This window comes from Pinus tabuliformis, chromosome 3_1 (assembly GCF_031772625.1).
Source record: "Pinus tabuliformis cultivar Carrire ecotype Pingquan chromosome 3_1, CPIR1, whole genome shotgun sequence".
Classification (NCBI taxonomy): Eukaryota; Viridiplantae; Streptophyta; class Pinopsida; order Pinales; family Pinaceae; genus Pinus; species Pinus tabuliformis.
Window position 1 is genome coordinate 798,844,414 of NC_142301.1, and position 7,241 is coordinate 798,851,654.

Genomic DNA, 7,241 nt, shown 5'->3' on the forward strand with positions numbered 1-7,241 from the left:
TTGTAGGTGAGTTGGAGGTCAAGAAGGTTATTGACAGGTTTGAAGAGCAGCAGGAAAACATACCACCAATACAAGAAAATGAACAACAAATTCAGGAGCATGAAGAACAACAAGTGGAAAATGATGAACAACAAGAAGAAGGAATCTTGCAGGAACCTTTACAGGAGATTCAACCTGATAATGCACCACCACAGTTGGTTCGTAGATCTTCTAGGCCTCATAAGCCTTCACAAAGGTATCCTCCTTCAAACTATATTTTGTTGACTGATGAAGGTGAACCTAATTGTTTTCAAGAAGCTTGTAAAGTCGAGCACAGTAAAGAATGGAAGAAAGCAATGGAAGAAGAACGGAACTCTTTGTAGGAAAATAAAACTTGGGAGTTGGTAAACCTCCCAAAAGGTAGAAAGGCTCTACAAAACAAATGGGTGTACAGGATTAAGCATGAAGGTGACGAAAAGAAGGAGAGGTATAAAGCAAGACTGGTGGTGAAAGGTTTTGCCCAAAAAGAAGGTATTGACTTCACTGAAATTTTCTCACCTGTTGTTAAAATGTCATCCATTAGAGTCATTCTTGGTCTAGTTGCTGCTTTAGACCTAGAATGTGAATAGTTATATGTAAAAACTGCTTTCCTTCATGGTGAATTGGAGGAAGAAATTTATATGGAGTAGCCAGAATGCTTTATATAAAAAGGAAAAGAAGGCTTTGTTTGTAGGTTGAAGAAGAGTCTCTATGGGTTGAAACAGACGCCTCGACAATGGTACAAGAAATTTGATTCATTCATGTTGGAACATGGTTTTCAGAGGTTGGAAGCTGACCATTGTGTCTATATCAAGAGGTATGATCAAGGAAAGTATATCATATTATTGTTATATGTGGATGACATGTTGATTGTTGGGCATGATAAGAATAAGATCAATAGGTTGAAGAAATATTTGGGTAGCAAATTTGCAATGAAGGATTTGGGACCAACACAATAGATATTGGTCATGCGGATTATGTGTGACAAGAATAACAAAATGTTGTGGCTGTCACAAGAAAAATATATCAATAAGGTGCTTGACAGGTTTAATATGAAGGATGCCAAGCCAGTTGGTACACCACTTGCAGCCCACTTCAAGCTGAGTACTGAATTATGTCCTAGTAATGACAAAGAGAAAGAAGAGACGAGAAAAATTCCTTATGCTTCAGCAGTTGGCAGTTTGATGTATGCCACGGTATGCACACGACCGGACATTTCATATTCAGTGGGAGTAGTGAGCAGGTTCCTTACCAATCCAGGAAAACAACATTGGCAAGCAGTAAAATGGATTTTAAGGTATCTCAAGGGTACTAGTCATTATTGTTTATGTTTTCGTCATGATGAGACTCTGCTTGAAGGATTTACAGATGCGGATATCGCTGGAGATATGGATACTAGAAAGTCCACTATAGGTTATTTGTATACATTTGCAGGTGCAACAGTATCTTTGGTGTCAAGGCTACAAAGAATAGTAGCCCTATCTACAACTGAAGAAGAGTACATAGCTACAACAGAAGCTTGTAAAGAGATGTTGTGGATGCAGTGATTCCTAGGAGAGATAGGAATAAAGTAGGACAAGTATGTGTTATATTGTGATAGTTAGAGTGCCATTCACTTGGAGAAAAACCCAACATTTCATTCAAAAACCAAGCACATTGACTTAAGGTACCATTGGATCTAGCATGTGTTGGAGGAAGAACAATTATCCTTGGAAAAGATCCATATAGATAGGAACCCTGCTAATATGCTCACTAAGATTCTACCACAAAATAAACATGAGTTATGTAGAGGCATGGTAGGACTCGGTGTGACTTGATGACTCTTATTTGGCTTCAAGTGGGAGAATGTTAAGTGTGAAGCCAAATTCACGAAGGATTCTAGATCAGATCTTTCTAGATCTCTAGGATTCTATATCTTTCTACACCGCCTTTAGTTTCTAGAATCACATGCAGGATTCTAGATCCTGCTACACCACCAGTAGTTTCTAGATCATTCCAGATCTCCATCTGAATTACATACAGGATTCTAGATCCTTCTTCTGCCTCTGTAAATTTGTAATTTCTCTGGCCAAGGAATGCAAGCCAAGGCCCAAGCCTGTTATGTAATGCAAAGTGATTTTTGTTCTCCATTTGTCTGTCTTTGTGAATTATTCTCTGCTATTTCTATCTAAGTCTCTGAGTATAAATCCGCTATGTGTTATGTATGCTCTGAACTAATACCATCTTCACCAGATATTTTAAACAACTGGTTTGAATTTGATGTTTTTATATCCCTCTCAATGCTTGATAAATTGAGAGTGGGGTTAAGATAGGTCCATTCTAGTTGTTAACTAAGAAACCACACATATAGTTGCAGATAAGAATATTCAACACTATATAGAATATGCAATAACTTACGCATTGAAAACGATATGTACAATCAATTTCGGCAAAAGATGAATTGGCAAATTATCTTGCTTTTATGCACTACCAATTTTGGCAAAAGATAGAACTAGCAAGTCAGCTTTCTTTGATACATATATCTGAAAACCACAAGCTTGGAGAATAAGGAAACTGTTTCATAAGAATAACGAAGGAGATTGGGACCAACAAAATTCCAAGCCAGAGAACATGCAAACCAATTCTTGCAGCTCGTAGATTAAGTACAAATGTTTCGGAATTTTCATCCCATATGTAGCGAAAAGTGAGGAGTACAAACCCTTGAAGTTTGTGTAGTTTGGGCACTGTTAGGCTAGCTAGAATGTCTTCTGTACTAATTGAATTCCCTAGATGCTTCGCTGGCATTCTAGATCTCATTCTTTCAACAGCTCTTGTCAAATTTCAACATTAATCAATTAAAACCTTCATATTTAAAATACATTTGGATAATTGAATTTCTAGCTCACCTATCTAATTCAATGAGAGTGTTGATTCCTGCAAGTTACTCCAATGAGATGACAACTGCTGCTGCTAATGTTTTCTTTCTATGTGACTATGTTGTCAAAATTCAACTGCAACTAGAACAAAACCTTCTGCATAAATAGATTCTCTGCTAGACTATTAGATTCTCGTGTCTAAATATAACACGCAAAGGGCAGAAAAGAATACCAATTAGATAACTCCACTAATATATATAAACTACTCAGAAGATTAAAGAGCAAGAAAAATGCGGCATGAAAACATTATTTGATCTCTCTCTGTATATAACAAAATAGTTGGCCAAAGGCCATACAGCATTCAGACCAATGTGGTTTCACTGGATGAACACACCCAAAGTATGTATGTACAATATATGAAGCCCTGCCTGGGGTTTTGATTCTATTTCGGATGTTTGGAGCATAACACAGATTGTAGGAATGGTTTGATGGTTGTAATCAATCCTATGGATATTAAAAGATAACCAAGCTATGTCCAATGTAAATGGAAATTCTAGATTGATTGATTATAGACAGCCATAAATGGCACTGCCGGATTGTTTGATTATAGACATCCATAACTTATGAGGTCACATCGGATTATTGGGTTTTCTACTTGAGGGAATACCTCAAATATAAGACGACAAAGAAATACAAGGGCCCGCCTCTTCCACACCAGAGAAGCTTGGTATTTCAAAATATTTTTTTAGTATTTATGAAACAATGAACCACTACAAATGCTTTGGAATACTTTTGAGAAAAATGTACATGATTCATTGAGTTGAGAACATTGCATTTGTGCAGGAGTAAATGGTGGTCCAGCTTTCGTGCTTGTTAAGTCAGGTCTCATTTGAATGATGGCGGATTTATTGGTCCAGCCTTTAGGGCCAAACTTCCAATTTCTAAGAAACATGCAACTGCTCTATGTAATTATTTGCTTGTTTCACTGTCATATGTTCCCCAAACTTAGAATAGTTTCTGAGCATGGCATCCCCAACTATTCTTACCATGTCATCCCCAATCAACTATGCAACAAATATAACAAGCTCCTCCTGAAACTCTAAAATTTCCTTATCTTCATTTGTTATAGTAGGCCTCCATGACTTCATTTGTTGTCTTCATTTGTTACATTAGGCCTCAATGACTTCATTTGTTACAGTAGGCCTCAATGACTTTATTGGATCCAGAAGTGTTTCTGCACAAAGTGGTTGCTATTGTTAGCTCTTCTATGGTATATATAGGGGAATCCAACAAATTTCTCCAAGAACCAAAGAAAAGAGTCAATCATGCCATCAACATTCTCAAGACAAACAACATACCTTCACTGGTTAACTAGTCATGAAAACGAGGATTCAGGGAAATGATCACTTCAAGTTCCTTTGGACATCCCAACCTTTTCTCCATCCCCTTTGCTTTTGCAGTGAGGCACGTGTAGTCCATGCGGTGAGGCATGTGTAGTCCATGCAAACTTTAAACTTTATACATTATAATTGACCATATTTTTATTAGTAAGTAACCATTGTCGACATAACAAAATTAATTTGACACATAACACAATGGGACCTAGCATGAGGGCATGTGTCTCATCATTTCATGCACTGGAACATACTATGGGTCATCTCAAAACTCTTCCCTCCTTACCCTCAACCGCATCTGCGCATCCACATTCATTTCGACATGGAGTTCCTATCTCTGCAACTAAGCATGGGATCTATCACTACTTTCCGTGAAATCATATCCAAAGCGTTTGGTTGACATTTTTTATTTTTGCAGTGAAAGAAACCATACATGGATATTGGGAAAAAGACTGGGGCACAACAGTAAAGGGAGAGCATATGCCCAGCAAAACTGGAGGTAAGGTTCTCTATTTCTGGCCTCAAATTCATTTATTCCCCTCAAACAGTTCCAATCTGCACCCCATGTAGCCTGCAGGAGAAAAATAGGAGAAAAAGGTAGTGTACAAGAAGTTGGGGCACTTCAAGTGCCTATCATGGCAGAAGAAGTCCATGAGGAAGACATGGTCTAGATGTAGCATTACATAGATCTGAGGAAGATGGATTTACCTTTCACCGAAAGCTAGCACGATACATGACGTAGGTTTCTAGTTGAGGGATGCAAAAATGACACAGAAATTATTTCCTTACAGGAGGCCACATAAGGCAAAAAACAAATATGGGGTCACCATGAAAGAAGAAATGAGGCTTGAGGCTGCCCAAGACATCGAAATGGAGCAGAACTACATAGAAATTGAACATAGCAAATATGGGGTCACCATGAAAGAAGAAATGAGGGCAGAAAACAAATATGGGGTTGCCATAAAAGAAGAAATGAGGCTTGAGAGTGCCCAAGACATCGAAATGGAACAAAAACGCATAGAAATGGAACGAAGAAAATATGGGGTCACCATGAAAAAGAAATGAGGCTTGAGGCTACCAAAGACATTGAAATGGAACAGAACAGAAAATTGCCAACCCGGTCTCACGCGAGGCAATTAGTCCACAATGAGAATGTTAAAAGGGCTACCATGAGAGTAGTTGAATCTGCCTACACCTACATATTTCTCATCAATGGAGAACTGAGTAGCCCTTTCTCATCAACAGAGAATTGAGTAGCCCTTTCTCATCAACAGAGAATTGAGTAGCCCTTTCTCATCCCTGCAGCATAGCGCCAAAATGGTGAAGTTACTGATTATCCTGCCAAAATTGTGAAGTTACTGATTACCCACAATGAGAATGTTAATGAGGGCCACCATGAAAGTAGCTAAAATATGCATACATCAACGAAGAACTGAACTGAACGAATAACTGAATTGAGAAGCCCTTTCTCATCCCTTGCAGCCCAATGCTCTCATCCCTTGTAGCCCAGTGCCAAAATGGTGAAGTTATTGACAATCCACCTGAAGAAGCCCGAAGAAGTATACACCGAAGAAGCCTATCCACATTAAGAAGCCTAAAAACAGGAAAAGAAGCCTATCCACCTGAAGAAGCCTGAAGAACAGGAAAAGTGAAGGCCGCTAAACATTAGGTGAAACTAGAACTATAGGTGGCAATGCATGGTGTGTAGGTGGAAGTTATAAGGAAGAGAAATGCATGGTGTGCAGGTGGTAGTTATAAGGCAGAGCCAAGTTATATGGCATAGCAAATTACCCAAACAAGTATAACATATAACATAACATTTAACACTGGAGACTAATGTTAGTATTAGTCTACGCTGTGAAATTATATGATTAATAAAACACCTTTAAAACACATATAATATATGGTTCGCCTCTGTTTGCCTCCGGAAGTGGTTCACCTCTGTTTGCCTCGAGAATAGGTCAAATAAGATGGTGAAACCATATGTGATTAAAAAATTTGCTTATAAGTGATCAGGAAAGCTAACAAACAGCTCAATTAATGTTTAACATCGTGATATCGATTACAATAGTCCCAGCCGAGCCTGCTACAGGGATTGAGTAACTTTGACCCTATACACACATGTACATCTACATTGCCAAAAATATATATTATATAAGTTGTGATTTGATTACATTTTATTTTAATATTTTTAAATAAAAAAGTTATATTTGTCATATAGTGAAATATATATATATATATATATATATATATATATATATATATATATATATATAAGATCATAAAATAAAGAAATCTAAAATATAAGGATCTATTATATTTAAATAATTGTTGGTTAAAAAGTAAAGAAATCATATTATTTTCCGAAAAAATCATGAATTAGAATGTATAGATAAGAAAAAACAAAAGAAGATATTAAGATATGTTTTGTTTAAATAATGGTTAATTAAAAGAAGATATAAGGATGTGGTGAAATTGGTCATAATTAGAGAAAATTTTAGGGGCGGAATTTCACAAAATGACTATTTTTTGGATATTTTCGAAAAAAATATTGGCAAATTTTGTTAAAAATTGAAATATTTTTTACATATATATGATTAAATGGATGATATTGGCCAAAAAATTACCAATTTTAATTGTAAGTTACATATTTTTTATTGAATATTTTCCTATATTCTATATGTATAAATTTTCAAACTAGAATAGTCGCTTACAATACTACATATAGGAAAAATAGTAAATTCTTAAAAAATTCCATGGTCATAAGTTGAGATATATCACCATTCACACTCATTAAACATCATGTTGCAATTAATGGTTTAGGATGCTCAAGAAGGGAAGGTTCTCGATGGTGTTTGGATAATCATGGTGATAGAATATCAACGGTATTTGGCAACAAACTGCTTTGTTTGTGCTTAGTTGGGCCTTTCCTTCCTAGGTTTAACTGTAAGTGAAGGTGTTTTTGCTTCATTTA